Genomic DNA, 21,486 nt, shown 5'->3' on the forward strand with positions numbered 1-21,486 from the left:
ATGATGGGGGATTTAAATAGGATTAAATCTCATATCAAAAGCATTCATCGTGTCTTAAAGATGAAATTACTTGACCTTGACAGGGCTATTGAACTTAAGACGAAAATAGAATTGAAAATAAATAAATAAATAAAAATAAATCATGTATATTTGCAAGTACTAAAGACATTACACATAAAGACATATTAGGAGTCTCCGAACCTCGGGATATTCCAGGCTAGGTCAGCAAAAGAAAGATTTACAAGTTCGAATTCATTCAAGAAAAATAAACTACAAATTGTCTATAAAAATGAATAGAACTACAAATGATGAGTTTCCTAAAGATTTTTACAAAGATTTTTCTACACACTTGGAGGTATGAAGGGAAATTCGATCTATTATTTATTTATTTATCATTGTTAACAGTCCGCAGCGATCTTATATCTAATATTTAAAGTGTCATCTTTAACGAAGAACGAAAGTAGCCTTTAGGCCTTTCTAATACCTAAAAATAATAATATAATAAAACAAAATAAATAAAAATTTAAAAATTACATATTTGTAAAATCAGCAAGTTTTTAATATATATATTAAAATTTATTATAATATATATATATATATATATATATATACAGGGTGTTCGGGATAAATTTGACAGTTTCGTAAGGAAAAAGAAAATCTTCTTTGTATCTATTAAATTTAATGAATTGACAAAAAAACATTACAGGCAGAGTTAATTACAATACTATCAACAAGATTTACTCAAAATAACCACCATTAGCATCGATCACAGCTTCAATTCTGCTTCGGAACCTCGAACAAGCTGATGCTACAGTCTCCCTGGGAAGGGCCGCAAAAACTGTTTTAATTTTATCCATTAACTGGGCTTTTGTATTACTGGAAGTGCGATTGGTGTCTTTTTCAACTGCGCCCCATACAAAATAATCCATGGGGTTAAGGTCTGGGGAGTTTGGAGGCCAAACATTTGGACTGGTGAAGTCGTAGAAATTTTCAGACAACCATTTTTGACTTTTCCCAGAGGTGTGGCAAGGGGCCGAATCCTGCTGCCATACATACGGCCTACCATTGGCTACCCTTGTTATCCAGGGCTTGACTACAGTTAGCAACTCCACGAACAAAGCCCGAATTCCAATGCCAGGGTTCTTCAACACCTGTTCCTGCAGATTTGCGAGGAATTCTGCTGTACGAACGCAATCAGATCGTCTGCTAGGGATCTTTCTTCTTGCTACATCCTCGTAGTCACCATTGCAAGTCTCTAGTTCATGCCTGATTGTTTTTACTGTATTCAGGGAGCATTGGGCAGCAGTCGTAATATTCTTATTTTGATGGCGGGCACGAATCATCATGATACAAGTTATTCTCTTCCATGATTCAGGTGGGTTCCAGCTATCCATCCTTTCTGACATCTTGTATATGAATGAAGAAGGGTCCAAACTTTTAAATGAAGAGAAGTGTGTGTTAATACATGTAACTCACGGAAAAATATAATTAATTATAAATATGTCAAATTTATCCCGAACACCCTGTATATATGTATAATATTTTTCGCCAGCGTGACTTCAAAGATAAACTGCTTGCATAAAATACCAACACCATTTAGAATTGTAAACCTTTAGTCATACCAGGATACTGATGTACTGTAGGTTTGCAATCTTGTGTGGGTACGAATCATATAAAAATTAAATGAATCATCTTCTTCGATCTTCATATTGCCATTTATTTACGTTTTATTATTTATTTATTTACCTTATGTCCGACAATAAGGAGTAAATGATCAACTATTTTAACTCGGTTTCATAAAACCTATAAGCGCCTCTGTAGCCCAATTAGAAGGGAAGAACGACGGTACATTGCGCCCGTCGATTGGAATTGACCTAAGTTCGATTCTCGTTATGATGGGAGGAATCTTTATGTGGACTTTTTCAATCGAAGGTGTATACCTATATATAGGTATATATATATATATATATATATATATATATATATGAAGGATACCAAGTAATTTTATAAACTTGGTTTTTCACTCCTTCTTCGAAGTAAGCAAAACAGTTAAGTTTGCGCCTAAACGTAGTTCAAGTCTAAAGGTAGTGCAACACCAGGGCAACTCGTGGTAAAGCTCTGATCAGTATTTTTAGTATTTCTCATAACGTAAAACACATCTCACTAGGAGATGTATACTGTTATACATTACAGGTGGGGAGGTCACTACCCAGACCGGTTTCAACCTTTTTTGAGGTGGGTGAGAGTAAAGAAAAAGCCCATCATCGGCCAATTCAAAAATAAAAGGCGTCAGAGTGTCCCCGAAGAGAAGGAAAAGAAGGGTAAGGAAGTGACAGAGAGGTCGAGGTGGGATGCTGGGGGGGGGGGGAGAGCAGGCGGAATAGGATGGGGAAGGGAGGGTGGGGTGGTATGGGTAGGGAAGAAGAAGAAAAATAGGCCTCAGCTCATTATTCGCATCTTGCTAGCTTAAAGCTATCAGATGATATCTCTTCACCCTCCTCGAAAATCTCTCTCCAAAAAAAAAAAGGACCACGGAGGTAACCGGTGCCCAGGTGACCCGCTTCTTCAGGGCAGCCCACATCGAGTAGGCTTGCGCTTCCTGGGTTCTTCATCCGAGTTACCTCTGTGGGAGACCCCAAGGACCAAAAGAGACCTCAAAGTGCACGCAAAGACCAAAGACATTGCTAAGAGTGGAGATGCTGCTGCAGATGGAGATGTTAAAGCAGCAGCAAACAGAACTTGATGGTGTTATTTCTGACATTCCAGAGGGTTGGAGGTGAACACCACTTGTTGTTAAATCTGGTGTCACCTAAAGCCTCTCTCTCGAGATGTAAAAACCTCCTTAAAGAACCATAGAACATGTAGAGGACGATCCGAGAGAGATTCAACAGACCGGGAGGATTAGCATAGTTGGAAATTTTTTTTTCTTACCTTCCAGATGTGATATTTAAATTCACTGATGATGAATATTAGCAACTTCTGCCTGTTGTTAGCTGGTGGAGCGAACTGTAGAAAGATCACTTGCTCCTGCAGTAGGAGGAGGATGCGGAGCACGTCGCTTAGCCTCCTCCAGATGAAGATGGAAATGGGACACGCGTAGAAAGCGTGCTCTACTGTGTCCGGGCTCCTGCAGAAGCCACATAGTGGGTTCCAGTTGTTGTTGAACCACCACCTATTCACCTTGACCGAAAGGTGTCCATAGGCTATCCTTCAGGCCAGGTCCTTTCTCGACGGGTAACCTCGATGTTTAGAGAGGTGGCCGAAGAGGATGTCGTTGTTGTTGATTCCTAGATCCGGAAAGTCAGTACGAAGGATGTTAAAGAGTTGATCGTACCACATCTTGCTGTTCCGGATCCCGGCAGTGTTGACATCCGATGAGCGGAGTTGTTGTACTAGCTGGCAAAGTCTGTTGTAATCCTCTGGAACAATGTCCGCCTTGGGACCCTGGTGGACTGGGATCCCAAAAAAGGGGGAAGCTTAAAGCCTAAGAAATACCGCACAGGATAGCTGCAGGGATGGTTGGTCTGTAGTATCCTGCTAAGATGGAAGGCGGTATTGCTTAGGTATTTGATGTTGAGGATGGGGAGACCGAAGCCCCCCAGCTTCTCCGGAAGTTGAAGGATCTTGATGTCGACCTCCTGGTGTAGACTGCCCCAGAAGAACTTCAGGGGTTTCCTGTAAAGCCGGAGTTCTTGATCCTCGCTGATGTTTGTTATATTTACGACGTGCTGGTACATAGGGCACAAGATGGCTTGATGACAGTAGCCCTGGAGGAGAGCGACATCTGGCAGTTTGTCCAGTCCTTGAGAAGCTCGACTGTGGTGTTAATAAGTTGTTGGACGTCGAGCACGGGCTCTGCTGCAAATGGGGTTGTTGTTTAGGTCCCAGACTGCATACGTCTTGATCTTAGTTTTTTCGGGGTTGGGTGTTAACCCCGACACTTTGAACTTCTCTAAGATGTTGAAGAAGTTCCGTATGGAGTCGTTGTCCCTGAGGGTGCCCACCACGTCGTCCGCATATGCAATTAATTTGGAGTCATCCGTGGTGAGCAGTAGTGGAATCCCTCTTACAGCACGTGAGCTGTTGACTGCAAATCAGTCAACAGACTGATGGGCCTTCAGTTTTTGATGTAGGCTGGATCCCTGTTGGTTTTGGGGATGAATACTGTATGGCATTCCACGAATTCTCTCGGCACGTTCCCTGTGTTGAGAAAGTTGTTGAATAGTGCCACGAGAATGGGAAGGATGTAGTCCCAGGCTTCTCTATAGAGTTCTGTGCTTAGTCCGTCTGGCCCAGGCGCTTTCTTCGTACGGCACTGCTTGAAGGCTGATGTTATTTCGGCCGCTGTGATTGGTGCATCCAACCCTGCATCGATGTGCACAGGGAAGGGGTCAATATTCCAACAGGAGTAGTCCTGGGGACGTACTGTTGTCCTGATAGAAGTTGTTGTTGTAGTACCCTCAGAAGGCTTTCAGGATGTCGGGTGTTGTGGTGTGGGTACACCCGCCTTCAGTGATGGTGGTGATGGTTCGCTCCTGTCGAAAATTCACATAGCGCCTGCCTGTTGTAGAAAGCAGCCGATTGCCTGTCTTCCGAGCGGAGGTGGAGTCGATCTTGGTGTTCTTTTCTTCTACTTGCTTCTGTCTCTCCGCTTCAATGTCGAGATTAATGTCACGGATGGCATTGTGACATGGAAAGCCTTGGCGTTGACTGGCCACGACAGCTTTTTTCCTTGTATAGATCACGAAGCCGAGATCTTCTGAGGACGGCACGTTCTTGGTCCCATTTTATCATGTTTTCTTTGATGTTGGATTTTAGTCGTGCCCACGCGTCCCAGTCCCAGCGAGCGGTGCTCCCGGTGGAGCACAGTTGGTTAAGGGTAGCCGAGAACAGGGACGGGAAGTCTGGTGGTAACTTCCAGGGGCACGACCAACTTCTACTGCTTCTAGTGGATGATACGTGAGCACAACCATTTTGTCGTCTGAGATGGTATAATTAATTTTCACGTGCCTTATAGCTTCGGATCTGGAGACAAGGGAGGGTGCAAGTAGAACCGTTCGAGCCGTGTGCCCATACCTTGGCCTGTCCACGTATAATCCCGACAGTAGGGGTTGTGAGCCCTCCAGATGTCCGTCAGCTGGAGATTCCTGAGGCGAATTCCCAGTTGCCTGTAGCCAGCAGTACCTGTGTTGGGATCACCCCCCCCACACACACACACACTTTATCGTAGGCCGGGTCCGCCACGCAGTTGAGGTCCCCCCATCAGGATGACGTGATGGGCGCCATATAAGTAAGTATAAAGTGACTGGAAGAAAGTCGATCGATCTTGATGTTGGATCTGCCGGGGCGTAGATGTTAATGTACCTAGCGGTACAGTCCCGGTACTTCCAGTCGACGGCGAGACCTCTCCCTTCTGCGTCCCTCTGGATGTTATGGAAGGCTCCGAGGACGGGGGGGCTAGCATAAGTACCCCGACTCCGGCGCTGTTTCTGTTGCCGAAGCTCCAAAACGATGTTATGGGGTACTTATGGCGTAGATCCTGCATGTCCTTGTAATGGAAAAAGTGCGTTTCCTGCAGGAACAAAAGCCGGATGTTGAACGCTAGCATGAGCTTCCACACCTCCTCTTGTTTAGATGGTGAGCGGAGCCTTCTGATGTTGAGCGAGGCAACACAAAAAGGGGGTGGCGGCATTATGATGTTTTACGTTGTTATGCCCGGCCTAGGTCCTTGATTCGCAATTCCTTGACATATTTGATTAAAGCTTCAATTTGTGGGGGGGAGGTAGTATATCCCGCACCCTGCAGACCGGCTTCAAGTTCTGCACACGAACTCGAGAGGACCACTCAGCTCATGACTGGTCTCTGCGTTCTTAAAAAAGAGAAAAAAATTAAGAGTCCTAAGACTCTGAAAGAAAATCCCGCTGTGCGTCGAAACGTACTACCAGCAAGTTAGTAGAGTTAGTACTAAAGATGCAAAAGGTTAGTACACCAAAATAAATAACAAATATTAGTAGCAAATCCAACAATGAATAAAGGCTGGCTATCCTGATACGATGTGATATCCTTCGGAAATCCGTCTCCTCAGTGAGTGGCTAGACCCTGGAATACCAAGGTTTATTATAGTCCTTATAAGGACTGGCTTAAAGGGGAGAAGCAAGAATGCTTTTCATCTTCCCCGCTATCTGTAGAGGACAGGGTAGGGATAAGGTGTTATTGAGCTATTAAAGCTCTGATCATGGCAGGAGGGTAACAGCAATAGTCGAGCCTCATTTAGAACTTCATTGGCTACAGCATTGCTATCCATTACCCTCTAAGGGTATTATTAATCACCGCATCTCACCAGTCGATTCCTTCATTTTTCTCAGAAGGTTTCAGTAATACAGAGCCTTATCAACTTTACCTATACAAGTTGCTACAAGGTGCTTTTACTTTGAATAAGAAACTCTGGATGAGATAAAGATGTGAAAAGTTTTTTACCTTGGGGATAATATATATTAAGGATACCAAGTCGTTTTATAAACTTGGTTTTTTACTTCTTCTCCCAAGTAAGCAAAATCTCCCAAGTTTATAAAATTACTTGGTATCCTTAATATATATTATCCCCAAGGTAAAAATATTTTCCCATCTTTATCTCATCCAGAGTTTTTTTTTTCAAAGTAAAAGCACCTTGTAGCAACTTGTATAGGTAATGTTGATAAGGCTCTATATTACTAAAACCTTGGTATTCCAGGGTCTAGCTACTCACTGAGGAGACTTCAAAAAAGTTGAAACCGGTCTGGGTAGTGATCCCCTTCCCCTCACCCATAATGTATAACAGTATACATCTCCTAGTGAGATATGTTTTATGTTTTACATTATGGGAAATACTAAGAATAGTGATCAAAGCTTTACCACGAGTTGCCCTGGTGTTGTACTACCTTTAGACTTGAACTACGTTCAGGCGCAAACTTAACTGTTTTGCTTACTTGGGAGAAGGAGTAAAAAAAACCAAGTTTTATAAAATTAATTGGTATCCTTAATATATATTATCCCCTAGGTAAAAAACTTTTCATATTCATATATATATTTCAAGCTAAAAATAACAACTGAAATAGTTCAAAAGCAAACTAAACGATAAAAAAAATTGGTCAAAACCCGGGAAGGATTGATTACATGGCTACTGGTTGAAATATCTCACAGGCTTACACGAAAGACTTGCTAACCAATTTAACGACGTTGCCCACATTATGTTGGTGCAGCAAGTTCGCACAAATTGAGCTGTAAAAGGCACTAAAATGTAGTTAAAATAATTCACTGGCATTTATGTAGAAAGTACAGATTTAAAGTATCTAAAGACTATTGGAAACATAAAGTTGACCAAATGGTGATTGAGAATGAAAAAGCTAAAATACTCTGGGATTTCAAAATCCAGACTGACAAAAGCTTGGAATCTAATACACCCGATATAATATTGGTTGAAAAAAAAAAAGTGAAAACAAATTGACGAAAAAGAAATGAAAAAAATACAAAAGTATAGCGAGTTGCAAGTCGAAGTTGAACGAATTTGGCAAAAGAAAACGAAAGTTGTTCCCATAATAATAGGTGCTTTAGGCGCCATCCCCAAAACACTGAAAAACATTTAGAAGCTTTCGAGTTAGATGTATTAAAAAAAAGGGCAGTTGCAAAATGCTGCTTTGTACAAAACAGCATTCATATTCAGAAGGAATTTCCACAATTCATAGGGCCTTGCGTAGGCCAAATTAGTGAAATATAAGCTGAGGAAGCCAAATCAAGCTTGGATGAATATATCAAATTATACTTCACATTATTTTTAAATTCTATAGAGTTCTATAGATTTAAAAAAATAAATGTTTAAAATATTTAAGTTTAAACTTCTTTTTTTTTTAAATATTTCTAATTTTTAAAGAATGCCGCACTTTAATTTAATAAAATTTTATAGAGATCAATGTCATTATGAATAATCAGATGCTATCACTATAATGATATATAATATAGCAATAAAAATTTCAGTATATCATGATTAATGATATATTTATATTAAGAATATAAATATATCATGATTAATGATATATTTATATTAAGAATATAAAGTCCATCTTAGCATATCGCAATACAGTATACGTATACGAAGGATGTGCTGAGTATAAAATGATCACATAAGAGCATGGATGAAAAGAAATAAAAAAAATACCGTAACTATAAAGCATAACCTCTGTTCATACTCTCTTTATAATATGAAAGGTATTAAAATGGAGATGGTCCATCCATTGCTGCCACAATATTCTTCTGTATCTACTGGTAGGCTCTGCATGAAACTAAAACGTTTCTACAATCAACGATGTCGAGTGTGGATTGCTCGCAATCGGCGTTCCATTTCGTTCCTTTTATCGTTTTCATGTTATCTTGCACTGATGGGTGAATGCTCTATGCAAATACCATATATTCTTGAATGTGAATATGTAAATACAAAATGCAAATACTCTATAGAATTTAAAAACTAAAATCAGTTATTTGTAAGTTTTTATTTGCGTTATCAAAGGCGCTTTAACAATACATTCAGATAGACGTCAATATCGGTTACCTTCGTCTTGGGCGACACTGGGACACGTAGTGGTAATTTCTGTTATTAATTCTGACGGGAAGATAGGCAATGTACAAAATTCTATTGCAATATCGTGTCATCAGTTCTACTGCACTTCACAGGGTTTTGTAGAATTTATGTTACTTCCAGACACAGTGTCTCTCATTTAAACTGGGATTTGTGAAGTAGCCTGCATTTTTTCCCTCTGATGAAATGGTCTTCATCCAAATCATTTTGTGTAGTGCAAATTCACATTTTTTCATTTTGTTCAATTTGTTTAAACAGCTGGTTTAAAGAGTTAAAATAACACGATTTTAGACAGAGCTTCAAGAGTTCGCAAATGTCAAATGTCAAATTTTAGAAAAGAGAGCATATCGTCGACTGGAACATTTGAAAAAAGGACGACATGTAGAAGCTCGTAAAGCGATCATACACGCTTCTAATTTGAATGCTCTTAATAGTGGTGTTAAGGTTATTGGGGGGGGGGTATAAACAGTTTCTTGCCAATGTGTTTGTTGAGTTCGAATAACAAGTGTTTAGCTAGCATATATGTGTGATAGTTTTGCCCTACATTAAAGATGCAACGAATAAACTGGGCTCCTGAAATAAAACAGAATTAGAAGCTTATACAAACCAAAGAACAAAGTCACTTCTTGAGACAAATCAAAGAATTCCATGATCCTTGATTTGCCTTAGGAGAAATCCAGGCTCTTTTCAGCATGTTTATAGTACCCCCCTGTCAATGTAGGACTCAGTATTTCGGAGAGACAGAAAGTACCACCTTAATCAGAAACAAAGAATATAAAAAAATATATCCGGTGCGGACAACGAAAAAGCGCTGGCGCACTTTTTGGTTGTCCGCAACGGATGTAATTTTTTACATGACGGATGTCCATTTCATCACATGGAAGAAAGCGAGGCTACTTCACAAAGACCAGTTAAAATCAGAGAGCATGTTCCTAGAAATGGCACATATTTTACAAAATTCATCCAATTAACTGCAGCAGAACTGATGGTGTGATCTCAGTAGAGATGCTGCACGATCACACCATCCCTACTGCGAAGAGACGGTGTCACCATCCATGCATATGACTGTTCTTGTTCTCAAAGAATATCCTTCCCTGTCTTTGCTGTCTATTGTTAAAATGTTTTCGATAATGCTCGCTTGATTCGAACAAAATGATGTATATTATCATATGTTATCATTTTCAGTAGAAACCTCATGTCTATTCTTTATTATTGTTTAAAGACTCACTCATTTTACTACGTATTAACATAGCAGATATTTCCATTATTAGAACTATGCTAAGCCTTTTTCCAAAATTAATAGTACAATCAGTATTAATCTGCGCTCAGTGGAAGCGGATACCTTGTTCATGTAGCTGACGAAAGTTCAGCTTGGCGAAGTATTCTGTGTTCACCTATCTCCAGTCGACAGGAGAGAACACTGCAGGAGAGAATACTGCATGTTATAGATACCAGGTCATGGACCCCTATGTTCTTACATATGCAGAGCTATAGGGGAGACATTTATACTACAAGACGTTAACATTAGTCCTCACTGAGTGAAGTTTGTGAATCAATATCTTCAATAAGAGACTAGTGTATATATATGGACTATGTACTAGCCAGCCTGGTCTCTACATCTGAATCTTATTGAGCATGTCCGGGATGCTCTAGGTACAGGTGTTGCTGTTCTCAACCACCCTCGCCAAAACCTTGAGGGACTTAGGTGAGCTTTGCAGAAGCAGTGGTTGTTATTACTCCAGGACACCATCATAAACAGTATGAAACACTGTTGTGAATGCTGCGTTGCTGTGAATGGTGATAAAGTCTTCGTTTCCTATCAGTCTGACATAGGACATTCATGTAAATTAGAAATATGATGGAACAAATGACTGATCCTCGAACATGTAGTTTTGATTAACTGGAATGAGTTGGTACTCATTCAGCGTGTTGTTTATTTGAACTGCTTGCTATCTGTTACCTTGATATACATATATCTCTCCAAACATTACAATGTGTTTTTTTCACTTAACATCATTATCATAGAAGATAAGAGTACATGTCCTTTAAAAACATTATCACTTTTGCATTATCTTAAAGATGTATATAGTGCGGAGGCGTATTTATTCTAAGAAGGTCATGTCGGCCTACGCAGTGAACAATAATCAGAAATACTGCCTCGTAGAAACGAACAAATACGCCAGGTGAAGCAGTTTTGGAAGAATTCAGCCATATGTTAACATTTACAAGTCAGATTACTTTTTTAGAAAGAAAAAAACGAAACATTTCAGCTAAAGGGAAACTGCCAATTTGATGTCTTTGCTATAATTAAATTAAATCAATGCGAGATTAATGGTATTATTTTAAACAAGAAATTAAGTTTTGAATCTTTCTAAGGAATGCACGTTTAACAGTAGAGAAATTAGTTGCTTGATAACATATTTCCATATATAAAAAAATACAATGGATGTTAGTTAAAGGATGTACTAGAATCAATATAATACGAAATAAAATCAGGAAGGGATTACAAATACAAGCAATAAATTATGAAATAAAACAACAGCAAACGAATTGGAGAGATTATATACAAAAAATGGAGGAGGGAAGGCTACCGAAAGAAGTAAAGTATGAAGTGAGGGGGAAAGAGACATAGGAAGACCTAGAAAGAGAATAAAAATTTTATAGTCCTTAGGATGTCTTGAAGAAGTAAAAGAAGACTACTTCAGGAAAACATAGAAGTATTGGGGTTGAGGAACGTGAAATGGCACAATTTTCTACATTTCCTCCTCGCTCTCTCTCTCTCTCTCTCTCTCTCTCTCTCTCTTGAAAAGCCTTGAATCATCAATAGTTAGTTATGGTTTGAAATCTGCTCCTTTTAGGGAATAAAATCCATTTAGACGATTTATTATTTTATTTATCAAAAGGAATTATGAATCAATGAAACCACTGGTTCCGGTTCTGATAAAAGATTATGGTCTCCTTATTATATGGGCTTTATTTTAATTTAGTTGTTCATAATGAATATGTTAAACAAATGTTGATACGTATGCCCATGTTAAATCGTAATGGAAGAAAGTTCGTATTCTCTGTTCTTATTCTGAGATCCAGCTATAAATGGCACTACCAACAACCAGATGAACCTGTTCATTTTCTCTTCACAAAACAGATATAGAGTCCAGTATGTCATATCAATCCATGGCCTTATTTGAGCCAATTTTGTTGAAGATAAAAATTTGGTTGTAAAAATACACTTTTATCATCATATTATCTAGTCGTGGTGCATAGATACGCATATCATATATACTTGATCGAACTATGATTTATGACAATTTTTTTGGAACAGAAACAATATGAATTCAAAATGCAAATAAAGAATGTAAAGCTTAAAATCAGTTATTTACAACCTGATATTTCTCCAGCTGATCCTAGCATTATCAAAGGCACTGTAACAATACATTCAGCGAAGACAGAGGTCAAGGACGTCCAGGGCGATATTGGAGATCTTCGTGGTAATTCCTGTTATTTATACTGACAGGAAGACAGGTAATGCACCTAAATCTATGCAGCATCATATAATCATTTCTATTGCAGTTTACTGGGTTTTGAAGAATTTATGCTACTCGCAGACACCGTGTCTCTTATTTAAACAGGGATTTGTGAAGTAGCCTGGATTTTTCCGTCTGATTAAATGGTACTCGTCCAAATCATTTTGTGTGGTTCACTTTTTGGATGCCTTTGATGGATGTGTCTTTTCTTGTTCTTCTTTTCCTGACTAAGGTCGTGCTTCCTGTCTCTCCGAAATACTGAGATCCACATTGGCAGGGTATACTGTCAATGTGGAACTCACCATATGGGAACAGCAAGAATCCTAAGAATCCTTGAGTTGCTCGGGAAGGTGCTTGAAACTTTGTTCTCACGTTTGTAGACTTTTCAAAAAGTATGTTATTTTACGAGGAAGCCCAGTTTATACTGGGCTTCCTCGTAAAATAACATACATTCTTTACTCTACATTAAAGGTACTGTATACCTTTAATGTAGAGTAAAGGTATGTATAATCTGGTGGGAGTATGTCGTTCTTTCTTTTTAAGGTGTTTGGCGAGGGATTTTTCTGCTGTGTCCATTATCACAGCACGTAAGCAGAATTTTTGGTTTTGTTCAATTTGGCAGTGCTAAGGAAGGACGATTTTTTTTTCTCTCTCTTTCTTAAGGCGAAAGTTTTAAAAATTCCAAGTTTCTTGGAAGAAGGGTCATTTGACAGGCAGTATAGTTATCTGTGTGTGTACGCAGGCTTGTTGTATACTGGATAAGAGGAACCCATTTGATCGCCTCGTAATGAGACTATCCGAAAAGGACAGAGTTCTTTTTCCTTGTCAAAGCTAAAACTGATTTTGGGACGGATATTATTAAGTAATTTTAAAAAATTAGTAAGGGTATAGGGATGTGCGGTTGAATAGCAAAGAAATTGTCTTAAACAACTGGTTTAAAGAGCTAAAATATCACAATTTTATACAGTACATAGTGAGTTCATACAGATGTCAAGTAATAAATTTTGGAAAAGAAAACATATCGTCTACTGCAACATTTTTTAAAAAAAACAAAACAAGATAACATGTCGAAACTCTTAAAGCGATCGTACACTCCTCTAATTGAATGTTCTTAACTGTTATGTTAAAGTATGGGAGATTGTTATAAAACGGTCTCTTGCCAATGTGTTGGTTGAGTTCGAATAGCAAATGTTTAGCTAGTCTATAGATGTGACAGTTGTACCCTAAATTAAAGATGCAACGAATAAACTGGACTTACTCCTAAAATAACAGAGATTTAGAAGCGTATACAAACCTCAGAACAAAGTTACCACCTTCTTGAGATAAATTAAGGACTGTTGCGATCCTTGATTTGCCTTGGGACAAATCAAGGCTCTTTCCAAGGTGTCTACAGTATCCCCTGTCAATGTCGATCTCAGTATTTCGGATATAAAGAAAGTACCGTCTTAATCAGAAAAAAAAAGACAATGTTAATACATCGAGTGCAGACAACCGAAGAGTGCGTTAGCACAACATGACTTGGATGAAGTCCATTTCATCACATGGAATAAAGCTAGTCTGTTTCACAAAGACCAGTTTAAATCAGAAAGGCTGTTCCCGGAAGTGGAAATATGTCTTAACTTGTTAATAAGAGATTGGATGTATTTTTTTCAATGCAAATTGTGGTTATCATGTATGAACAAACACTGGTATCTACACTCTCAATGAGTGAACCTGCAGTCACTTCTGAAATCAAATGTCTGCTTCTGTATCTTACCGAAAATTAAAAATTTAATTTTCACTAACCCACATATACACCGGCGCAATGAATCAGATTCCATGTATAGCTTTAAGCGTCACAGGTGGCTTGAGGAGAAGGCTAAGTGCATTACGAAAATTGGTGATAAAATCTTCGTTTCTATCAGTCTCACATAGGACATTCATGTAAATTAGAAATATGATGGAAAAGACTGAGCCTCGAAGAACTGTAGTTTTGATTACTTGGAATGAGTTGGTATTCATTCAGCATGTTGTTTATTTAAACTACTTGTTTTCTGTTCCCTAGATATAACTGAAAACCATAGGTACAATATCTCTCCAAACATCACAATGTTTTTTTTTTTCATTTAACATCATTATCATAGAAGATAACAGTACATGTCCTTTAAAAACATTATCACTTTTGCGTTATCTTAAAGATGTATATAGTGAGGAGGCGTATTTATTCTAAGAAGGTCATGTCGGCTTAATAATAGAAAAATAATCAGAAATACTGCCTCGTAGAAATGGACAAATACGCCAGGTGAAACAGTTTCGAAAGAATTCTACCATATGTTAACATTTACAAGGCAGATTGCTTTTTTAAGAAAGAAAAAAAAACGAAACATTTCAGCTAAAGGGAAACCGTCAATTTGATGTCTTGTCTATAATTAAATTAAATCAGTGCGAGATGAATGGTATTATTTTAAAAAAATGTTTAGGTTGTTGGATCTTTGTAAAGAATGTAAGTTGAAACAATAGAGAAATTTATTGCATGGACCGATTTAGGCAAGCTATGCTGCAGGAAACGATGAAACTTGGATAAAGGTAGCCAATAATTGAAAAAATTGGATACCTAATTAATGTTTAAAAAGAGAACTCCTTTATATGGTATTTTTGAATTGAAGGTGAGTTAGCTGATCTCATATGGTGGTAAAAGGTTTTTTATTTTTCCCGGCAATTCGTATTTACATCCCACGTATAGGCAAATAGGCCATCAGAACCCACACAATTTATGTACAAAAAATACCGTTGGTTGGTGGTAATAGGTGGTAGATGGAAATGATGGCGGTTGTGTGTAACGGGAGAATTAAGCAGTAGGGAAGGCCGTGAGATGTATAACGAAGTGAAGTAGTGTATCCTCCTGCGATGAGCTCTTGAACTTCTTGGAGAAGTCACATAATAATAATCATTTACAAAAATTTCAAAACGTTGAACAGAAAAATCTCATCGCTGCTCTATTCTTGCCATTTTTACAGCAAGAACTGATCAAGGATAGGTTCAAACGCAGCCTTTATTCTAACATGCAGACGGACTGCAGAGCCTGAACAGAGAGCTTCAATGTTATGACTAACTTCGCATTCTGGAATTTTTTAAAAAAATGTTGGAATTTTATGAAATTCCAAATTTTGAAAGTCATACAGTATATTTAAAAAGCTTAAAATAAAATCTGCCAAAAGTACTGCTTTCAATTCATCGTCATTGTTTGATTATTCAGAAGTTTATACTAATTATATGTTGAGTAGTATTGAAAAATAATTCAAATTTTATTTCTACTTTTATAAGTGTTTGAAATATATCTGTTCGCCAATGAAGACGTTGGAGGTCTGAATCCCGCCTTTGGCATTGATGTTTGTGATGACATTCATTCATACATACAAATATACATTCTCCCAAAATGGACTTCATGGACATGGAGAAGTAGATCCAATCCTTACCAAGTAGGGAAGAGTCCTTCCTTAACATAAATAAATGTCTTTGGTTTAAATAACAGAAAAAAAATCGTAGTCCTGCCAGAAAGTTTGTTCAGTACAAACCAATTTCAATGTACTTGACATGCATGCAAAGGTTTAACGGGGGGGGGGACATTTGAAGTGGCTGAGGAATGGACCAAAATTCAACGATTGCACAAGTATGAAATCTGCGGCTGTTCTGAGAGAAATTTATAAATCCGAATGGAAGAAGAATGAACAGTGTTCGTTGCTTTCAAAAGAACAGTTCTCGGAAACGAACAATTTTTGCTTGGGAAAAAAGATTGTTTGCAAAAATAAAGGATTTTTTCACTTTCTTCAAAACTGGGAACATTGGCCGTGTTATCCAATACCTTCGAAATTAATGTGAACTCTTGAAAGAACTGGAATTATGAAGCTAAACTTTACATCCGCATGTATTGATTTAAGCTTTCTACTAACCGCTCTATGTTTTTGAATCTTTGAACTTTGAAGAAGCAGTTTGTCGCAATATCATTTCGGAAATGCTTCTTGTTTCGTTAGAGCATCGATGTCAACGCATAGATATCACAATTGTTTCTGATGAAAATGTCATCAGAAACAATTTCGGTCACCATTTCATAAAAAGAACAGCTTAAATAAGTCACTTGGAGCTCTTTATAATTCAAAACTTCACGTATCTCTGAAGAAATGCGAATGAACCTCTTCGCGCACATCATTTTGCATGAGGAGATAAGTTGATGTATCAGATTAATGGCGATTATACTACACATAATCTTACAACAATGCTACCAGTATTTCAATGCTTGTATATTATATAATTCATCTTATGATGCAGGGACTTTCAGAACCGCTTTTCATACTCTATATACTTGCTATTTAGCAACTCATTTTCCTCAATGGTAACTTCATATATGTCAATCGACCGTAAGCAAATATATAAACACCTTTTTTTAATTAGAAACTGTTGGTACGTGTACCCAAGAAGCCTACATTGGCAGACGTCATCCCAACGTAAATCAAAATCTATTGAAGATAGAAGTTTCTAACTATTCCATTAGACTGCAACTGAAAGGTCTCTCACCAGATGTCGCCTTCAATCAATACCACCTTCAAAGAATCACTTCAGACTATAGACACATTTAGCGTTTTGATCCCTTGTAGCAGGACACATGTATCCTGCTACAAGGATACATGTGTCCTGCTATCAAAACACATTGTTCTTCGTTTGATGTTTATTGTTCTTATACAGTAAACCATGAGGTTGGCTTGAACGAAAGAACACAAAGAACATCCCAAGTAGATTGAAGGACATGTTGGAATTGAGTATATAAGACTTGGTCAATTCTTAGTTTTAATCCACCTAAATATTTTACATTGCTGAATTGTATTTAGGGTTTTCCTGATTTTCACTTTCATATTATAAAAAATGTTTTCTTTCAAAGTGATGCGAATAAAAGATTGCCTCTAACTATATGAGTGAGCTGCGATTTTTCTTTATTTCTACTTCTGGTTCTATTTCTTTATCTTTCTTTCCAGCTACTCTCAGATACCCTGCTTAATCATCGATACACCTAGGTTTAAGATGGACTGTCTTTTATTTAATTTTGCCTGCTCAATTCCATCTACCAACTCAATTAGGATGGTCGTCGTCTCCGGTAGCATCCTCTAAAAGAGGATTGCAGCAGATGAGCAGCACTTTCTCTCGTCTGTTGCCTCCGTCATTCTTAAACCAGTCCATTCCACGATGTCATTAAACCACTCTTTAGTTGGTCTTCCACGCCTTCTCTTCCCTTCAACTTTCAATTGTAATATAGTTCTTATCAGATGTCCTGAGGAACCTCTCAGAAGATGTCCTGCAAATCTAGTCTTTCTCTTCATAATGTTTTAAGCCATGTTCTTTCCATCCCAACTCTTCTTAAAACTTCTTGATTTGATATTCTCTCTGTATAGCTAATCTTTTCCATCCTTCTATAAACACCACATTTCCAATGCCTTAATTCTTTCCATATCTCTCTTTCTGAGTGTCCATGACTTGCAATACTCCAAACTGTTGCTTTAACTATTCCAACTCTAACATCTATTTTAATATTATTGTTTATTAAAATCTCTTCATTTCCATAAATTCCGATTTAGCTTTACCTATTCTATTTCTAATATCCAACTCTGAAGTTCCTTTCTCTGAGATCCAACTACCTAAATATTAAAATCTTTCCACTTCTTCTAAAATCTTTCCTCCACATCTTATCTTTGCATTATCTCCTATTTTCTGTCCATTATCATTATCTTGGTCTTCTTTGTGTTAATCCTTAGTCCCCACTCTTTACAGGAGTTTTCAATTCTTTGAACAATTTGTTGTAATCCATTTTCGCTTTCTGCCATCACGACACGACTACATCATCCGCATGCCTTAAGTTATTGATGATTCTTCCATTTATTTTTATTCCTTCTTCTACATCCTCGAGTGACTCTCTAATCATCTGTTCACTATAAAGGTTAAACAATAATGATGATAACTTACATTCTTGTCTATCTCTTCTCTCTCTCTCTCTCTCTCTCTCTCTCTCTCTCTCTCTCTCTCTCTCTCTCTCTCTCTCTCTCTCCAACGGGAATTCTCCTGTTTCCTCTCCATTTACTCATACTGAAGCTGTTTGTGTCCGATATATTCTCTTTAAGATTTTCAAATCATGCGAGTCAATATCAATATTTTTTAGAATATTAAAAAGCCTTTGATATGGGACAAAAGCAATTGGGATGTTAGGAGGTGACAAATGTTTTAATTGTGCATGTTTCTTACTCTTCTTCTTCTTCTTCCTTTCCTTTAATTGACTTAGTCGCTTGTTGGTCTTTTCCCATATGTTCAAAGGCTGTCCTTTATTCCTTCTCCTTTGAGGTCGATCTCTCTCTCTCTCTCTTTGGGAGAGAGAGAGAGAGAGAGAGAAATGAATGTAGGGAGATTCAATCTCCCTACATTCATTTTTTCTGTATGTTGTCTCCATCTCACTCTATAAAGATCGATGTAGTCTAAGACAGATATCACCTCAAGTTCCTTTAAGATATCGCTATTTATTTTGAAGTCTATTATATCCAGCCGTTTTGCGCATGAATCTCATTTCATAGCATATCAGTCTTTTCTATCTGTTTGAGTTATGGTCCAGGCTTCTGAACCATAATGTTGGAATAGGTCTTACTATTGAGTTATGGATTGTTATTCTTGTTTTCTTGCTTATTAAATTTGAATTGAATATCTGATTGACGGTTTTTTATTCTTATACAATTCGTTATTTTATGTTGCATGTCTTTCTCTCTTTCATAAGATAAGTGGTAGCCTAGATATTTGAAGGTATTAACTTGTTCTATAATATCATCGTTGAGGTAAATTTTGCTTTTAATTTGTCTCGGCCTTTTAAATGCCATGACTTTGGTTTTGGAAGTGGAGATTTCCATATTGTATGTTTTTGCCATTTCATTTAATGAAAAGGCTATTCACTTAGGTGAATCCTCGTTATCTTCAATTAGAACTTGATCGTTGGCAAATAAAATTGTATCCGTGTTGGTGTAATCATTGATTTCAATTCCAAAACTGGTTGTTTCCCTCCACTCTCTTATAATATTATTAATACAGAAATATTAGTAGCGATAGACTACATCCTTGTCTGACACATTCATTTATGTTCTATGATTCAGATTTTTTTTTGTGTGACCATCTTTGGTTTTTGGTTTAATTTGGTTATGTGTGTGTGTGTGTGTGTGTGTGTGTGTGTGTAAATATATGAAAGTTTTTTACCTTGGGTTAGTTTGGAATCTTTAACATATACAGGGTGATCCAAAAGTAACAGAAAAAGTAAAAATTCAATAATTCGAAAAGTATAGAGAGCAGCACGATGCGGTTTTCACAGAAATGCACAGAAAGACAGGATTTTTTTTAATAACAAAAAATTTTTATTGCCAGAATAGTTACATTTGCCACCGACAGGTGGCGCTTCAGTTGTGTCAGTAGTTTGTACATTGGCGCAGCACAGTTCGCAATGCAGCTAGGATTACAAATGTTCAATGTGACGGCCGTCAGATGTGGCACAGCATCGAAGAGGGCTGGTTTCAGCTCTAATTCCTGTCACATGATGGCGAATAGCTTCTTTCGACATAGCCAATGACGTCGGCCGACCTCTGTACACCTGTGACTTCAAGTATTCCCATAACCAAAAGTCACAAGGTGTAAGGGCTGGAGACCTTGGTGGCTATTCGTGCGAGAAAGAGCAACTGAGGACACGGTCATCGCCAAATGTCGATAGCATCAGGTGCTGGACAGGACATGTGATGTGCGGAGGTGCCCCATCCTGCATGAATGTTGCACAGGGGCGCTTGCCTATCTTGCAAGGAGGGAATGATGATGTTTCTTAAAAGCACTGCATAACGCTCGCGTGTGACAGAAATAGTTAGAAATGTACCGCTGTGGACTTCCTCAAAGAAAAAGGGGCCTATAATTAATGGCGCAGTGAACCCACACCATGCCGTCACCTTTGGCTGATGCAAAGGGGTTTCCACAATTTCCGGATCTGTTTAAATAGCGACAGGCAGCAGCTCCGGGACCGATACAGCGCTACCTGTCGGTTAAAATGTAGCTATTCTGGCAATAAAATTTTTCATTATTAAAAAAATCCCATGTCTTTCTGTGCATTTCTGTGAAAACTGCATCGTGCTACTGTCTATACTTTTCGAATTATCGAATTTTTACTTTTTCTGTTACTTTTGGATCACCCTGTGTATATATATATATATATATATATTAGGGTTACCAAGTAATTTTATAAACTTTGTTATTTTACTCCTAATCCCAAGTAAGCAAACAGTTAAATTTGCTTCTGAAACGTAGTTCAAGTCTAAAGGTGGTACAACACCAGGGCAACTCATTGTAAAGGTAGGTAAAGCTCTGATCACTGTTCTTAGTATTTTCCATAATGAGATGTGAGATGTGCTTTACATTATGGAAAATACTAACAATAGTGATCAGAGCTTGATCAGAATTGGTTTCCGTCATGAAACTGTTAATGAAGTTGGATATTCAGTTTATCAATTTTGTTATGACATTATTAAAATGTCTTCTTCTTCTTCAACTTTTGGTTTTGTCCACTGCTGGACGTAGGTCTCCCCCATGGTTTTCCAGACCACTCGGTTTTCTGCCTCTCCAATCCATCTGATTCCTGCAATTTGTTCCAGTTCATCCTCTTTGTCTTGCTCCATCCATTGGTTGTTGTTTTTCTAGTCCATCTCCCGTCATTGCATCTGGCAATATGGCCAGCCCATCTCCACTTAGCCTGTTTAATGTATTTTACAATATCCATAACACCTGTTTGAGATCTTATTCAGCCATTTTTATGCTAAAAATAACTTAATGTTATTTTAGCATACTTTTCTCCATGCGATGTTGTGTGTTGTTCTCAAGTTTTTGTTTAAGGCTTCTGTTAAAGTCCATGTTTCTCCTCCGTATGTTAGGACAGGAAGTATGCACTGGTCGAAAGCTTTCCTTTTTAGACTCATAGGGAAGTCACTTCTGAATATGTCTCTCATTTTACCATAAGCCATCCATTCAAGGTGACTTCTTCGTTCAATCTCTTTTCTTTGGCAATCCTCAAAGGATACAATTGGCCCAAATATGCATATAAGGTAACTTGTTCTATTTCATAGTTTTCAACTTTGATAGTTTTTTGTTTATGTATTTATTCATCATTATTTTTGATTATTCTCTATTTATTTTTAATCCAATTACTCTGGAGGCTTCATTTAGTTGATTTAGCCTTTCTTTCAGATCTTCAAGATTATCTGTTTATTAGGACAATATCATCAGCAAATTTCAGATGATGCAGCCTTTCTCCATTTATGTTTATTC

The sequence above is a fragment of the Typopeltis vanoorti genome, chromosome 4 (genome assembly GCF_054136105.1).
Source record: "Typopeltis vanoorti isolate ZY-2024b chromosome 4, IOZ_Tvanoo_1.0, whole genome shotgun sequence".
In the NCBI taxonomy this organism is placed as follows: domain Eukaryota; kingdom Metazoa; phylum Arthropoda; class Arachnida; order Uropygi; family Thelyphonidae; genus Typopeltis; species Typopeltis vanoorti.